Source organism: Zalophus californianus, chromosome 9 (assembly GCF_009762305.2).
Source record: "Zalophus californianus isolate mZalCal1 chromosome 9, mZalCal1.pri.v2, whole genome shotgun sequence".
Classification (NCBI taxonomy): Eukaryota; Metazoa; Chordata; class Mammalia; order Carnivora; family Otariidae; genus Zalophus; species Zalophus californianus.
Window position 1 is genome coordinate 46,549,965 of NC_045603.1, and position 18,489 is coordinate 46,568,453.

The window sequence follows — 18,489 nt, forward strand, 5'->3', positions numbered from 1 at the left end:
TGTGACATGTTAAGGAGCTTCCCTAGAAGATATTTGATGAAATATTTTTGTTCCTAGGGAGAATTCTGTGGGGGAAGCAGTTTTCCAAACATTGGATTGAAAAGGCTTCTTTAACATAGAGTCTGTGAGAAGCTTAAATATGCTAATATACAGTGCGATTCCCCAGGGACATACTATACAGTTTTCTGACTATGAAACACTAATAAAAGATCATCTTTTGGGACTAGAGTTCTAGAAGCATGCTTTAGGAAGTAATGCACAAATCTTTGGGGGAGCCACTAAGGGTTTTAAATAGATCTGTGATATGGATAAGTTTGCATTTTAGAACACACTGGTAGCATTCCAGAACTCTGGCAGGAGTGTAGGAAACAATTGTAGAGGGACAAAATTAATGGCAGAGAGGCCAGTTAGGAAACCATTGTTCCAGGGGAGTAAAAATGAGGACCTGTGCTTAGTAGTAGAAGGAAGGTAAGAATTAAAAAAATGTTTAGGAGATTGACAAAACTTGATCACTGATTGAATGTAGGAGAGTGAGGGATAGGAAAGATTCAAAGTTTCTAACATGGGTAATCAGGTGGATTGGGTACCAACACTTAAGTAATTACAAGAGGAGGCATAGGTTTAAGAAAGATACTATGAGTTTAATTTAAGACAAGTTGAGATTGAGGAAATCTATATCATAACTAGGGGAAATTTTAGGAGGTAGTTGGATGTGAGTGTGTGATGATTGGATGTTTCTCTTAAACACCCAGATTTGGTAGTCAACAGCATTTAGGTGTAGTTAAAATTATGACAATATTAAAAATCACTCAGGAAGAGCAAGTAGAATAAGAAGAAATATGGACCATATGGATACATAGATAACTGTTAAACTAGATTAAAAGTATATATATACATACATATGTTTTTAGGATTATAGGTGAATGTAATGTATATTTCACATTATATAACAGAATCATGACAAATAAATAATAGCACCTCCACTAAATTTGTAAATAAGACATGGTACTCATGATCTTAATAAATATTATTCTAGATTCAAAAAAAAGAAGAAGAAATATGTACCAAGGAGAGAAACTGGGGGAATTCCAATAAAAGTGTTTACATACATAACAATTTCAAAACCTGAGACAACTCAAACCATAAACACAGGCTGCTATTTAAAAACACCAACAACACAATATTAGATCTATTTTGGTGATGATTTTAGATCTACATTAAGTTCATGCTTTTCTTTACTTAGACTTTATATTTGTCTGTATCAAATATTATAATAAGCATCTCCACTCCCACTCCAATTAAATTACCAGAATTTTTTCTTCTAACTTTGAAATGCTTTCCTTCTTTTCATTGCTCTTTGAAAACAGATTTGGCAGCAAATAAAGATTTGAACTGAGGCCATCATATTTAAACCTATGATTTTGCAGATTGCTAGTGGTGGCTCCAAAATTTCTACATAGGAAGGGCTTGGGCTGGTTGAAAGAAGGTGCTAACGCAAGGTTTAAATAAGAAATGTTTTTGATAGGATTGAATGTTTCTTTGGGGAGAATAGGGGTTGATGAAAATTATGCATGGGGTGGAAGGAGCTAAATTTTCCATAGAGCCTCTACTTGGCTCCATGATGCTGTTTCACATAATTAAAAAGATAGCAATTAGTGTTTTTATTTATTTATTTATGAGAGAAAGAGAGCGTGAAGGGGAGGAGCAGAAGGAGAGGGAGAGCAGAAACTTAAGCAGGCTCCATACCAAGCGCAGCACAGAACCCAACACAGGGCTCCATCTCACGACCCTGAGATCATGGCCTGAGCCAAAATCAAGAGTCAGATATTGATGGACTGAGCCACCCAGGTGCCCCTGTAGCAATTAATATTTCCAGCTGATATTAAAACTAACCCTCTAAGTAGCTAATAATGTGTCAACCTGAAAAACAGCTCCTGCAACTAAATTGTGCTAAGCCACATCTTCATTGTATATCTAATACCTAATGTAAACTGTTGATTAAATTACCTATTAACATTCTATTCTTTAGTACATTGAGGTTGCTTTTTTTTTTAAAGCAATGTGGTAGAACTTTCAAATATAATCACCCATGGCAAAACACAGCTTTACATAGTATCTACCATTGTTGGCTCTCAGTCTTTTTATTGCACATACTAAAATTTTTACATAATCATCTAAATCCTTTGTGGAAAGAGTCAGAGTATAAATAAAAATGAGTAAATAAGTATATGCAGCATTATACCTATTATGATAAATTATACATAAGATAAATTGTATATCTCATTCACTGTTATGTTGTAAATGACATATTTTGGTGTTTGTGTTGCAAATTTAATGTTATATGAATGTGCAGGATTATTAAGCAACACAGAACAAACTTTAAAAAAATTGTGAAATATTCTGTGTGTATGTTAATCAACAGTAATTTAATAGATTATACCTCATTGATTTGAAGAATTAAAGCAATTAGTTTCCTTGGCACAGAGTTTTCTTCCCAGGAGTAATTTAGGCATCACAAAATCTGTTATGTAGTTGTAACATTGGAAAAAGCAAGGCAATGTCTCTAAATACAACTTGGCAGTAGGCAGTTTTGCCTGGAATCCTTGCAATGGGTCCAATTAAGTTGAAGCTTACTAAAAGCAAGGTGGTTTTCAATGCCCAGTTTCATGATCAAAACAATGTTTATTGTGAGGTTCTGGGAATGTCAATGCATGGCTACTTCTTTAGCACAAGAGATAGTGTTTGGTTAAATAATAAAACTATGGCAACAGTAATTTTTTCCAAAGGCTCCTTTCTTTCAAAGAATGTCAAAGAAAGGGCATTTTATAGCAATAGAGTCTGCAAATTTAGAGCAGAAATAGTAAATTGCATCTCTTAGGACCTCAAGGTGATGCTTAAATTTTTTTTTATTTATGAAGAAGAAAGCATAAAATTAGAACAGGAAATACAGGTTTGAAGAAAAGATGTTCCACACTTATTCCTTGTCATAATAAGTTGGAAGTTAGGCACTGAAGGTGAGATTTTAGTTAATGAGATAGATGATCATATTAACTAGTATTTCTTAGGAAATTTAGCTCTGGTATGTCTTATTTTTCCCCTTATACCTGGTACGACTTAGGAATTTCCTAGGAAATTCTCACAAAGTCTGCTCTCATACATGCATAATGGTAATGTTTATGGGAACGTATCTCCCCTGCAGAAAGATGTCAAGTACTTCTTTGATCTGAATTTTCTGGTTTCAAATTGAAAAGGAACCTCAGAATGTAGGAATCTGGAGTTTAAGGATGACTAAAAAGGAAAAGTCTGCATAGAAAGGCTAAAGAGAATTTCAAGATCCCAAGGTGGTTAGAGGTACCATTTCCACACCCGAACATGAACAGTCCAAAAAAGACCAAGGAAAATATACTTGAGAGTCAAAGAATAATGAAATAATGTTAGTAGGGAAAGGAACTAAAAAAAATTCATTCAGATATATGTAATAATTTTCGTATGCATCTTCATTCATCAGAGACAGGTTTTATTTATGTCATCTTATAAAAACCAGATCACATGAATGACCAAGAAATCCAGGCAGATCTTTCTGACGCAATTTTGACAGATTTTCTGTTTGTTTGTTTGTTTATTTATTTATTTATTTATTTTTAAAGGAAACTTCCTTTTTTTTAAGATTTTATTTATTTATTTGACAGAGACACAGTGAGAGAGGGAACACAAGCAGGGGGAGTGGGAGAGGGAGAAGCAGGCTTCCTGCCAAGCAGGGAGCCCGATGCGGGGCTCGATCCTAGGACCCTGGGATCATGACCTGAGTCGAAGGCAGACGCTTAACAACTGAGCCACCCAGGCACCCGATTTTCTGTGTTTAAATATGTCTTTTACTTAATCCACTTTCTAGTAATATATAATTAATCCACAGTAAATTATAGATTCAGTATTGGTTGATTTGGAGCTAACATTTATATACCTGTGTTATTTCTAATCATATTTTCAATTTTAAGAAATGGTTGTTTTTGGTCATAATGTGGTTTATTTTCTTTTTAAATATAATCATATGTACATATATAATATGCATTATTTATATTTTATATAAATAATGTTTATATTTATAATTACTGTTGTTATTATAAAAAAGACTCTAAACTGTTGTTTCAAAATGTTAATCAGCCTGATTTTATATATAAACACAGATTACCTAGCTAATATCTGAATGCCTGTGAATGTTCTTCCATCCCTTTTATCTTCTCTAGTTCTCTCTGTAGCCATCACTTTCAGCCACTGTTCTATCTCCCTGTTCCTGCTAAATCATGTTGAAATGGCCTTGTCTAGGAAATTGTGAACTCAAACATAGTAAATCTAGATTTGGCAAAAGCCGTGAAGAATATTTTCACTAAAAAAAAAAACCAAAAACAAACATTTTCTAAAGAATCTAATTTAGAACAACATTCTTGAGAATGGACATTCAGCACACAGGGCACGTACAAGATGATCCATGGGATATGTGATAAAACTGGTGCTTCTGTTTCTATTTGTGCTTCCTTATTCTCTTAAAATTTCAATCTTTTCATGTTTTACAATGTACACAATAGCTTCATAATATGTTAGTCCAGTCGAGCATATGTAATTTTTTTTTTTTTTACTGCTGGGTATGAGATCAAAGAAATTAAGAAATCATAAGTGTAAAGATTAAGAACATTTTCAAAAAAATATTTGCTTAGTAGTCTGATAGACTTAGATTTGATTGTTATTTCTAACACTTACTAGCTATGTGATCTTAGGCAGGTTGCATAACCTCTCAATGCCTCAGTGTCCTCATCTGTGGAACAGCAATGATCATATAATATATAATATTTACCTTATGAGTGTTATAATAATATAATGCTCTCTTGAAGAGTAAATTAAATGATGACCGTAAAGCACTTAGTACTTAGTATATATGCAAAAATGTTAGGTACTTGTATGACTGGAAAAAGTCATGTGGAAACCGGTAGAATAATAGACCCAAACTCAAGGTTTTCTTTCACTGAGACATGGATTAGAATTTTATTATGGTCTGAGAAGTTTCAATTATCACATATTATTTACATAGATATGTTCATATTTTAAAGAACAGTTTACAAAATCACTTTTCTGAAACTAGGGAACTAGCACATGATGGCCTGAGTTATACGGTTAATTTTAGTCCCATTAAAAAAAATATTTATTCACTCAATACAGATAGAAATTGAATGCTAAAGTACATAATTCTTGGATCCCTGAAGGCAACAGGGTTCTTTTCATGTTTTTCATATATGAAGTTTGCTGATTTTCAATATTATTGCACAACTCATGCCATTAGAGAGATTTTTTTTTAAAGTAATCTCTAGGTCCAATGTGGGGCTTGAACTCAAGACTCTGAGATCAAGAGTCCTATCTTCTACTGACTGAGCCAGCCAGGTGCCCCAAGAGAAGTTTTGATTTTTGTAAAGAAGTAAAATGAAGTATCTGACAACCATTTCCCACTCAAAAATTATTGCACATCAAATTTGTGTGTGTGTGTGTGTATGATGAGCAAAAGCTCATTAATAATAAATATGGGAATCCTGCAAATCATCCTAAAAAAACTGATCTATTGATAACTCGCTCCAAAATTACAGAATTAACAACAGAATTTTTAAAAAATCAGTGAGAAAATAAATCTTTATTCTCAGGAATGTAGTCTCATTGAGATTTGGAAGTACCAAATCTCAATGTAGTACCTCACTGAGATTTGGAAGTCTTCTTCAGTCTTTTATAGTAGAACAGGATTTTTCCCCCTAAAGCCTTGATAAAGATCAAAAGACATTTTAAAAGGTTTGTTTTGTTTTTCAGTTTGGCTGTATTGACCCAATCAGTCACTTTATTCAGAGAAATCTCATGAAACCTGAGTGTCAAGATGCCTGGATAATAGTTTTGTTTTGTGTTCACTATGGAATTCTATGAGGAAAGGATGAAAAGAAAAGGCAGAGGGGTGCTTGAGTGACTCAGTCAGTTAACTGACCGACTCTTGATTTTGGCTCAGGTCATGATCTCAGGGTGGTAAGACTGAGCCCTGAGTTGGGCCCCGCCCATGCTGTGCTGGGCATGGAGCGTGCTTAAGACTTTATCTTTCCCTCTCCCTCTACCCCTATCCCCTCACAGCCCCCAGTCTATATAAAACAAAAACAAAAACACACTTTTTTTTAAATTTGAAAAGTAAAGGCAGAAATGGAGTCTGGAATATTTATGACAATTGACCTGACATAAGACTTTCATCTAAGGCAATATTTGACTTTAGCAGAAATTTATCTTAAACAAATATACAATGAAAAAGCAAATTCAATAATATATTCATAAAGGGCTCAACACGCTCAACAAAAGTGTATGAAGCACCTATTACATACAAAACATTGCAAAATTCTGGGAGTGAGGTTGGGAGAGATGAAAAATAGTAAGATATACAGATGAATGAGACATGGCCTTTCACCCCAAGGAACTTCCACTCTGGTGAAGGAGATGCACTCGTACAAGGTAGGCATAGGAAATGTAAAAACAAAACAAAACAAAACAAAATGGTGGAGTAATAGAAACTACTGGGGTTGGATCTTAGGCTTGGACTCTAAGTTTCTCTTACTTACCGGTCTAGACTAAGTTGCCACATAAAAGACAGGACAGCAAGTTAAATTCATTTAAGTAAACTATGAATAAATTTTTAATCGTCAGTATAACCTATTACACAGGATATACACTAAAAAAAATTTAAAAAATCTGAAATTCAAATTTTACAGGGTATTCTGTATTTTTATTTGCTAAATCTGGCAATCCTATCTTAGGCAACGTGCTGGTTATTTATGGTTTGCCAAGTCTATCCGTCTTTTTCTGCTCTATGTCCCTCCTGGAAGCTGGTCCTATGATCGCTATTTCCTGTACTCTCTTACCAGTTGGCTTCTTGTTGAATTCAGCCAGTGGGAGGACCAGGAAGGAGGGTAGACAGTATGAGGGGAGAGAGGTTAGGTTTTCTTTCTTGCCTCTTCCATGCCTCAGCAAAGCATTGTTGGGGGTGACAGTCTTCCTCTGTAACCACAGGTCATGCCTGACAGTTCCTCCTACATGACTTCAGCTTTCCTGAGACTCTGGTCACACTTTTTCCTCCCATTGCTCCTTCAATGTGAGGAAGAGCAACAGCTTTCCTTTGCTACTAACCTCTGGGTGATTTAGCATCCTTTTTGGTTTCCCTAACTTTGCCCATTTCTTTGTAGGTAGTCTATTTTTTAGAACCACTGAGTTAAATTCTGTTTTCTTCCTGCCTGATAAAGCAAGTCTCTTTAACTTCTTTAAGCCTCATCTTTTTATTTTATAAAATGATGACAAAAGCACCTCCCTCAAACATTTTTTGTACAGAGATTATATATATGGATATTTTGGTGGGGAGCTCTAAAATTTGAATTTATATTTAGTGCACTGTATTAATGACTCTTTCCAGCTGTGGTATGGCTGAGTAGTGCCTATTGAATCAAATCTCCTATAGATAACAGCTATAAACTCCTGACCAAATATTAAAATCAACTCTCTGAAGGAATTTGATAATGACCCAAAGCAGGCAGATAGTGGAGTAGAGTTAACAACTGGATGAAGAGAACAGCACTGAGTAAGTTTCTCATTTTTGTAGCTTTTGGACTGAGGACATACCAGTCTGCACCAAATGGAGAAGCTAAAAGTCAGTCTTGCTGACTGAAGAACCATAGGACAGAGTTCAGGACAACTATTACCACTAGAAATTGAGGGAGGAAATCCAAGAAAGGAAGGTCCTAGAAAGGAGGAGTTCCAAATTATATGTATAAACTCTTCCCAAATTTCTGGCCCACCCCTGAATCATGCCTATGTGGGGCAGACTCAAATAGGCCAACTAAAACTAAAGAATAGTACTGAGGTTTAAGTTGCCACCTACTGCAGGAGAGTTGGTAGCTTGAGTCCCGCTCTTTTAAGTGTCTGTTAAAACAATGAACAGTTTTCAGAGAACTATAACAGAATCTAGAGTCTCTACAACATATCACTCACAATATCTAAAATACAATCCATAATTGCTTGAAGAAGAAACAGAAAATATGAAAACTTTTAAAGAGAAAAAACAATTATCAGAGCTTGACCTCTAAGAAAACACAGATATTAGAAGTATCAGACGCAGATTTTAAAACAGCTGTTATAACTATGCTTAAGGATATAAAGAAAAATATGCTCACAACATATGAAAAGATAAGAAATCTCAGTAGGGAAATAGAAACTATAAAAAGTAAAAATTCTAGAACTGAAAAACACAATATATGACAAAAATATCCACTGGATGGGATTAGCACAGAATGCATATGACAGAAGAAAGAATTAATGAACTCAAAGTCAATAGAAGTTATACAAATTAAAGAACAGAAAGAAAAGATTAAAAAAAATTTACAGCCTCAAGGGCCTGAGGAACAATATCAAAAAGTGTAACACTGTATAATTGGAATCCCAGAAGAAGAGAAGAGAGAAAATGGAGAGAACAAGATATTTGAAGAAATAATGGCTGAAATTTTCTCAGTTTGGTAAAAGAAAGAAATTTATAGCTTCAAGAATCTCAGAAAGCCCCAATCAGGATAAGCCTGCAGAAAAGCCACACCCAGTCATATCACAGTGAAACACAAGGTGAATGGAAAATCTTGAGAAAGAGGGCCAAGAAAAATGACACATTGTATAGAGGAATAATTCAAATGTTCAAATGAATTCAAACAATTTAAACAACCTCACCAGTAACAAGGAGGTTAGAAAACAGAAGAACAATATCTTTAAACTGCTAAAAGAAAAAACAGAAAACCCAGAATTCTATAGTCAGCCAAATATATCTTTCAATAATGAAGGCAAAATAAGCACATTTTCAGATAAAAAACAAACGAGGGCGCCTGGGTGGCTCAGTTGGTTGGGCGACTGCCTTCGGCTCAGGTCATGATCCTGGAGTCCTGGGATCGAGTCCCACATCGGGCTCCCTGCTCGGCAGGGAGTCTGCTTCTCCCTCTGACCCTCCCCCCTCTCATGTACTCTCTCTCTCTCAAATAAGTAAATAAATCTTTAAAAAAAAAACAAAAAAAACAAACGAGAATTCATTGCTAACAAACCTGAGCTGCAAGAAATGCAAAAGAAAGTTCTTCAGGTAGATGGAAAACGATAACATAGAAATTCAGATCTTTAGGAAAGAATGAAAAGCATTTCAAATAGTAAATATGTAGGTAAATAAGTATTTCCTAGCAATTGACATGAAAATATTTTTTTCTAAATGCAGTGTCATTTTACAATAATGTATATAAATATATGTGACAGAGTAATAGATCAAAAGTTTCAATGGAGACACCAAGATACAATAGAGGCCACATTCCAAAGGGTATGGTAGGTAATCTGGATGCAGATTTTCAAAGGAAATAGCCGAGAATATGTCCGATGATTCACCCATGTTAAAAGTGTAACAGGTTTGGAGTTTTGGAAGGTTGAAGGATTTTTAACGATGATTAATTTAGAGATAGCTATGTTGTGCTGTAATTACCACCTTTTACCATCCAGAGGGATTGGAAGTGAGTCCAGTGAAAGGGGCCTCAATGGGACCATTTGGCTAGCTTGATATGTGTTTCCCATGATTGAAGGGCACAAGTAGGTTTATTTAATTTATTTTTTATTTGTTAATTCAGCTTTATTGAGATAAACATACAGTAAAACGCACCTTTTTTAGGTATACAGTCCTATGAGCTCTGACAAATGTATGCAGTCATATAAATCACACCACATCATTACCCCCAAAAGTGCTCCTTTGTAGCCAATTTCCTCATACTCTCAGCTACCAAGACACTGACTTGATTTTTGTCCCTATAGTTTTGTCTTTTTGAGAATGTCATATAAATAGAATCATATAGAATGTAGCTTTTTGTATCTGCCATCTTTCAATTATCATTTTGCTTTTGAGATTCATTTGTGTTGTTGCATATATCAGTAGTTTTATCAATGAATTTGTCCTAACCACCAGTTGATTATTTTGGGGTAGTTCCCCAGTCTTTGCAATTATAAATAAAGCTGTTTTAAGAATTTGCATATAGATCTTTGTGTGAACAATGTCTTCATTTTTCTTGGGCTAGAAGTGGGGTTTCTGGGGGCAATATGTTAAGTATATGTTTAACTTTATTAGATTGCTGTTTGACTCTACTTAGGAAATCTGCAAGATGGGTTCCTCAGTAGCTTTAGCAGGAGAATGAAGGAGTGCTTTCTGCTCTACCAGAGTATGCTGGGTTAAGGAATACATGAGTACTTACTATAAATCAAATAACCTTTGTATCAGTTATTTATTACTGCTACAAAAAAAAAACCAAAAAAACAAATGCAAACACCAGCCCAAAATATAAGAGCTTAAAAACAAGAAACAGTAATATATTTGCTTACAATTCTGCAATTTGGGCAGGACTCAGGGCTGGCTTGTCTCTGTCGTGTTGGCTGGAGTATGTCTGCTCTGTGTTGCTGGAAAATCTAAAACGTCTTCATTCCTGTATCTGGTGACTCAGCTGGCATGACTGGATTACCTGGGGTCTGGCAGAGCCTCTCTCTCCAGCAGAGTAATTGGACTAATTTACATGATGACTCAGACTTCAAAAGTGTAAAAATGGAAGCTGTAAGGTCTCTTAAATTCTAGGCCTGGAAGTCACATAGAATCACTTTTGCTTCATTTTATTAGGATCATCCCAGTTTCAAAAGGAAGGAAAATAGACCCCATTTCTTCATGGGAGGAGTGGAAAAATCACATTGCAAAAGGGAAATGAGATGAGGGGTGAATGTTAAAGCTAGCTTTAAAAGCAATTGCCTTAGCCAGCACTGCATCTGTTCTAGATTCTATCCAATATTGCTACTTGGAAGGGTAATGAGGACCTCAGAAGAAGGGAGGTGGAGATGAGCTGTGGGAATCTAGGAACTGGGAGAGAGTAATTAACTGCCAGAATAAAATCCATTCACCCAGGTCAAGGGCAATAAAGTTGAGAGGCCTTTAACAGGGTCAGAGATTTCCAAATAGCCAATAAAAATGTCCCATGTGAAAAAAGTCAGTTACACATCTTCCAGTCCCAGAGAACACAAAGCCACCTCACAACAGTAATAGTCATACATGACCTTTCTCATTCTTTTCATATCTTCTCCCCTTCCCATCCCAACTTCAACTCTGTTGGAAACAGAAAATCAGAAACCATTCTTAATACCCCAGGGAAAGAAGAACAGGGAAAAAAAGGAGGCCTTCTCTCACTCCCAGCTTGCACATGTCCAGCCTGCAGCAGGCCCTTGTTGGGAGAGGTGGAAAGATTTTAATGTTAAAGCAATTTTGGCATTTTGATTATTACCTGTTGTTGGTCATTTATAATAATGTACTTGGACTGTATTTGTGACCTAACATGATTGTAGGACTTTACTTAAGGGCGGTCAGAAAATATATGGGGCCTGCCTGAGCTTCAGTCCAAGGGTAGGAGAAAAACAACTCACATTGAAAAGTTAAAAAGAGTAGTGGAAAACAAATAAATTGTTTAAAATACCAGTTATCTTGTTAGGTCTGCAATAGGTGAGTTTCCATGATAGTTAAAGAATCATTTAAAGAGTGAAAAACCAATTAAGCAGATATCTGGTATCCCATGACATATACTAGAATGTTCCATCATTTAACCAACTGTGTAATCACATCACACAGCTTGCAAGTCAATCTCTCTGTGCCTTATATTTTTTTCACGTGTAAATGAGATAAATTATATCTGTCTCATTGGGTAGATTAAGTGCTTAGAACAGTGTCTGGCAAATACTAGCTGTTCAGCAAATGATAGTTATCATCATCATCATCATCTGCCCTAAATCTTTTTGCTGAATTAAGATTTTTAGCAAGTCAGTTTTTCATTTTCCTTTTGTTAGTAGATACTAATCTTTGGGCTTTAAAAAATAATAATATTTTTATGATGCAATAATATCCTTAAAATGATTGAATATAGTAAGTATTCAATAAATGGTAGTTTTTAGTGTGGTCACTTCAAAGCAAACACTTTCACCTTTCTTTCTTTCCTCCATGTACTAACTATATACATGCTGGTGCTCCATTTTTAATCTCTTTGGATCTCAGTTTCTTTACCTACCTCATAGGGTTGTTGTGAGGAATAAGATCATTTTTGTGAAAACACTTATAAAACGCTCTATAGGGGTGCCTGGGTGGCCAGTCATTAGGCGTCTGCCTTCGGCTCAGGTCATGATCCCAGGATCCTGGGATCGAGCCCCACACTGGGCTCCCTGCTCAGCGGGAAGCCTGCTTCTCCCTCTCCCACTCCCCCTGCTTGTGTTCCCTCTCTCACTGTCTCTCTCTCTATCAAATAAAAAAAATAAAATCTTTAAAAAAGAACTCTACAAATATGAGTTAGCATTCTTGTTTATTGTACAGATTACTTCTTCTTTTATATTATTTATAGATCTCCTTCAAATGATTTTGAATGATACTCAATATTTTTCTGTAAGAAAACAGAGCTGAAATCTCCATTCGCATATAAATTGCTTTCTAAAAGTAGGTGTGTATTTTCTAGCCCTTACACATAGAGGCTGTGATTGCAGGGGAAGTACAAGATTCCCCCTAGCCTCCCAGTTTTTCTTCTTCTTGGTGCTGAGCTACTTTCCTACCTCACCTGAAATTTCCTGATTAGTGTTTCTAGAAGGATGGACAAGAAAAGTCTAATATCTGATAACACATTCATATTTTACCTGGAGAGGTAAGGCAAACTTAGGTGCTGAGAGAGGGGACTGTCTCCTAACACTTCTCAGAACGAATTAATTAACTAGCCCAGAGTTATCTAAGAGCATCCATCCTACAAGTATGAGATCGTAAGATGGGTACATTTCAGCAGAAGAGTGAAACATGATCACAACCATCTAAGAATAAATAGCTCAACAAGCTTTTATTCTATTTATGTCCAGCAGAAGGTGGCTGCTTCCCTAAGATGTCTCCCACCAGATGGTGACTTCTCAGTTCATTTTTAACTACCTGCAAAATCATGGCACAGGGCTCTGACCTCATTTCATTTTAGAATTCACCTTTTGTTTCAGCACTATATCACTATAGCTTCTGATTTCCATCTGGACAAAAAAGTTCCTCAAAAGGCAGGAGGTCAAAGTCATGGGCAAACACATACGCACATGAATGTATTTACTTTTCTAAACAACTTACTCTTCATAATCCATCTGTAATAATGGGCAACTGATATTTTGTTTCAGACCAGGTTCCCCTCTCTACATACATAATAACAACTATCTCTATTGACTTATTGACTCAAGGAGTGAAAACTGATTTTAAATTATTCTAAAGAAAACCTAATTATGAAGACATTGGAAGTTCTCTCTATATAATGCATTGTAAAGTCAATCCAATAGATTGGATCATCTATATCAATCCTCATTCCCCAAATTTCCCTTTGTTAGTATTCATGACTGAGAGTTGACAGCACAATTACATATTAAGCCTCTAGGAAAATCAGGGTAAGGAGTCACTAGGGAGCTTAGCCATCACTCTTATCAATTACTTTGTTTTGCCTGGATTTATGACCCCACAATTTATGACACATTGCCCCCTTAAAATTAGCCTGGAGAAGGTATTTTTTTTTTTTTTAAGTAAGCTCTACTCCTAACATGGAGTTTGAACTCATGCCTCTGAGATCGAGAGTCTTCCACTGACTAAGCCAGCCAGGCGCCTGAAGAACAGATATCTTAGAAGTAGGCGCTACTTGTAGGAAAAGGTATATAGCCTGTAGAAGGATCAGGATCTGCTCATCACTACTATTGAGAAAATAACTCACAATAAGCAAAAGATGGGCTATTTTGTTATTTTATTGAATGTAATTTAGCAAATGATGTTTTGGAGAAATGACAGCGCTATACTGCTCTTGCCATCAAATATAAATTCGTCTCAACTGTTTTTTCATCTTTCTTTTCCAGGATGAATTGATAATTGTACTGAGTACAACAAATAGGTAACTGGGGAAAAGTGATATGCACATATGAAAAATAATATTAGTTAAAAAGAAATGAAAATATTGATGATATAGTTTAATAACTAATGATAATCACTCTCAGCATCATATGGAGAACTTTTGTTGCTGTATACTTTTTAAAATTTCAGATTTTATAGCACAGAACATTACAGCTATTACTCCAAAAAATGTGAAGTTGAACATTTGAGAATAACTAGTCCAGCATCCTAATTTTATATATGGGGGAACTAAAGCCCATAAAGATTAGGTGACTTTCCCCAAAACACCAGCTAACTTATGGCAGAAGATTGTACCAAATGTGATTCCACATCTTCTGACTCTTAGTTTTGCATTCTTCCCACTCCCATGCACACCATACAGATAATTGCTTTTATATTAAAAATTAATTCATGCACATAGTTAAAATTATACTAAAAAAGTAGTCCTCCATCTTAGACATGCATTGAAGTTATTCGGAGAGGGGTGCCTGGGTAGCTCAGTTAACTGGGTGTCAGACTCTTGATTTCAGTTCAGGTCATGATCTCAGGGTTGTGAGATCGAGCCCCACATTGGGCTCCACACTCAGGGTAGAGTCTGCTTGAGATTTTCCCTCTCTCTCCTCCCCTCTCCCCCCCCCCCACCCCGCTCACTCTCTCTCTCTCTCAAATAAATAAATAAATAAATAAATAAATAAATAAATAAATAGTAAATAAATAAAATCTTTTAAAAAATTAGCTGGAGACCTGTTAAAACTACCAACACCAGACTGTATCCAGATCAATTATATCACAACATCTGCCAATGGGATCTAGGCATCACTAGTTTTCAAGGTTCCCCAGGTGATTGCAATGAGCAGCCAAGTTTGAGAATCACTGAACAAAAATAATTATAATAATTATAATGGAAAACAGTTGTCTTTTGCCTAACTCCTTCTAATTCCCTAGTCTACTTCTTATAATAGTTCTCAAAGTTTGGGCCTGGGACCAGCAGCATTGTTAAGAACTTCTTAGAAATGCATATTCATGGAGTCCACCCCAACCTACTGAATCAGAATCTTTGAAGATGGGACCCATTAAAATATGATTCTTACTCATGTTAAAATTTTGGAATCCCTATTCTATAGGCTGCCCTTTTGCAACTATTGTTAGTGATTTCCTCTGTGTTTACCTCCATCTCTGAATATGCTTATAATCTTATTTCTTATTTTGACAATTTTCTACTTCATCTATTGACTTCCTGTTATGGCAACTCAGAATTTATTTAGTTCTTTGTACTTTTTCTCCTGCCCTCATCCTTCCAGTAAAGTTATGTCATATTTTTTTGCTGAATCAATAAGTCTGTGTTTACATTATTAATACTATAAAATGTTTCCTGGAAAGCCTAGATCAATCTATGCTTATATGCCTTTTCTTACATAGTTATTGTTTGTCCTGAGGTTAATAATTGCCTAGTTTGTTTATTGGTTTGTTTTCTATGTATCTATTCTTATTTTTTTGTACATACTCCACTATATCTGTTATGCCTATTAATATAATTTTCTAAATACCCAACTATGAGATTTTATGTCCAACCCATTTGGAATCCTATGCTCCTCAGCCCTCCATCATCCTGTTCTGATCTAGACTGCTTATTCTCTGAAGTCTGTGGTACAGCTGATATCCTAGAATTTGGCATCATCTTTGACTTCTTTCTCTCACGCTATCTTCAGTCTGTATGGAAATCTACTGCTTCTACCTTCAAAATGTATCTGGAATCTGATGCCTTTTCTTGATCTCCTCTGCTACCATCCTGTCTTAATCACCATCATCTCTCACCTAGACTGAAATTGTTTCCTTAATTCTTCCACCCATCATCCCCCTTTCAAACTATAAAACAAAAAGTTTTGTTCAGATCCTGTTTCATGTACTTATAGTTAAGTGTAAATAAACAAAGGAGCTATGTGCTGTTTGTAAAATGTTTGTTACTTCATGTGTATGGGGTGGGTGGAAATGGGTTGGGGGAGAGGATAGGTGGACAGATTATGGGTGCAGTAATTCTATATATCTTCTCACTGATTTCCCTGTAGTAGATCTATGTTATGGGGGAAAACAAACAAACAAAAAAATGAAACATTTATACAATGAATACTTACTATGCACTGCAAGGATACAGAAATAGAACATGTGATGCTAGCCTGTGAAAATTTACAGATTTTTTTAGGAGATAAAACATGTACATACATTACACTGGACAAAACAAGGTTGGATTATATCTAGAAACTAGTATTATAAGGCATCCTTAGAAATTCAGAGAGAATGCATCATTTTGGCTGACTAACCAAGCACACTATAGAGAAGGCAGGATTTGTGTTGGGATTTAAAATATGGGTAATATTTTCATGTGCCAAGACTAGATGGAGAAATTTTAGAGTGAGGTAACAGTGACAGTAAAGTATGGAGCAAAGAAATATAAGGAATATAGATTAGGACAATTTGACTGATATATTGAAACTGTGCCAGAGAGTAGCTGAAAATAAAATGCAAAGGGTAGATAGGTTTTTATTGATGTTGAGCATTTAGTGGATTGGTTGCCCTCTTTTAAAATTGATTTAATTAATCCTTTATATATTATAGGCAATAATAATAGCTCTCAGCTAACCCAAGCAAGTAGATTTTATTATCTCCATTTTATAAACGAAGGAACTTGAGGCCCAAAAGATTTAAGTAACTTGCCTAAGGTCAGAATGCTAGAATGTGGTTTGGTGAGTATTTGAACCTATGCAATCTCATTCATAGAGCCTGTGTTCTTAAATACTGCCTATACTGGCTTTATTTGCCTATTATATATGTTGCAAATACTTTCTCCATTTTTTATTTATCATCTTAACTTTGTGTATGGTATCTTTCACTGTGTAGACATTTAAAATGTTTATGTAGTCATTTTCAATATTTAAAAAATTTTTACTCAGTCATGTTTCATACCAAGAAAGGCTTAGTATGGAGAGTAATAAAAATATTCTCCTACTGAGCACATTTGTCATGATGAGCAATGGGTTATGTATGGAATTGTTGAATCAATATAAATATTTTCCTACTGTATTTTATTCTGAAGTTTTAGCTTTTATTTTTAACTTTATGATAATTAATCTTGAATCTTTTACTGTGTGTGTCTATGGTCTGAGGTAGGGATCTAACTTTATTTTTCCCCCAAATGGCTAGCTAATTGTTCCAAAAATATGTTCTTTCTTTAGTGAGTTGACTTGCTACCTTGATATAGTTGATATTCAGAAATTAGCCATGTTGCAGGCGCCTGGGTGACTCAGTTGGTTAAGCGACTGCCTTCGGCTCAGGTCATGATCCTGGAGTCCCGGGATTGAGTCCCACATCGGGCTCCCTGCTCAGCGGGGAGTCTGCTTCTCCCTCTGACACTCTTCCCTCTTGCGCTCTCTATCTCTCATTCTCTCTCTCTCTCAAATAAATAAATAAAATCTTTAAAAAAAAAAAGAAAGAAATTAGCCATGTTGCTACACAGTATACCAATTAGTGTTCATTCTGATTAAGAATTCTTTTAAATATCCAACCCTGGAAGGAATACCAATTGGAAACACTACAGTGTAAATTAGATAATGTTGGGTTCTTAATACCCAGCTGCCATAAATGTATCCAAGAACAGAAATTTTGGCTCCGGAGGTCAAATCTTCTGAAGGAAGAAGATGATGAAAGAAGAAAAGTTGATTTTTAATTTAGGGTATGGGTGGGAGAAACTATTGCCTTCCTCACAATTTGGTCTTTTATAGGCAAAATTCTCACATTTTGGATGACAACAATTGGAGAACATCTGGCACCAACTGAAGTAATGAGGACTTATAACCTGACTTTTTAGTAAGCAAATCTTTCCAAAATTTTCTAATATTTCCCAGCTTTGGACCAAAGGAAAAACCATCAAACAAAACAACCATAAGGATAAATAGTTTGATGAAGGCAATTTCCTGGAAATGTGAAATTTAAGATGGGTTCTGGGAGAGGGAAATGCCAAATCTTTTCATTTCCTCCAGGACAACATCATACATGTATATCAGTGGTCCTTCTGTATAGAGTAGCAGGAAATCTATATGCACATATTGAATAATTTCCTCCCACTTCACTATATGTGTGCTCTGAACAATTCATGTCCTTACTTGCCTTCACAATGGTTCAGTGTGATCTAACACAGATTCAACCATCTGTCTGCGTTTTCTTCCATTTGCAACATTTGTTCTTCCTGCTGATCTGACTGCTTCTCTTCTCTGCTTTCTGATTCAGACAGAGCAATCTGTTCCAGAAATGTACTTGTTAGCCAAAAGTGAGTACCTTGGACTACAGAAATATAAAATTCACCCCAGCTAACAACATTTAAAAAAACCGCTGTTTTGTTTTTTAAGTATATTGCCTGGCAAACATTCCAAGTTCTTTATGACAGACACTTTTCAACCTGTTGA

General features: G+C 35.5%; 1 long non-coding RNA gene across 3 annotated transcripts in view; it reads left to right on the top strand.

Annotated features, from left to right (window-relative positions):
• The first annotated feature begins 393 nt into the window (after positions 1-393).
• LOC113921310 overlaps positions 394-18,489 on the top strand; it is a 171,845-nt gene continuing 153,749 nt past the window's right edge. For 2 of the 3 annotated variants that reach the window (XR_003519637.1, XR_003519636.1), the window contains exons 1-2: positions 411-468; positions 17,809-17,893. This is a non-coding gene — a long non-coding RNA (uncharacterized LOC113921310). Of the gene's footprint in view, positions 469-17,808; positions 17,894-18,489 lie in introns of all 3 variants that reach the window. The other variant, XR_003519638.1, reaches the window with a different exon arrangement.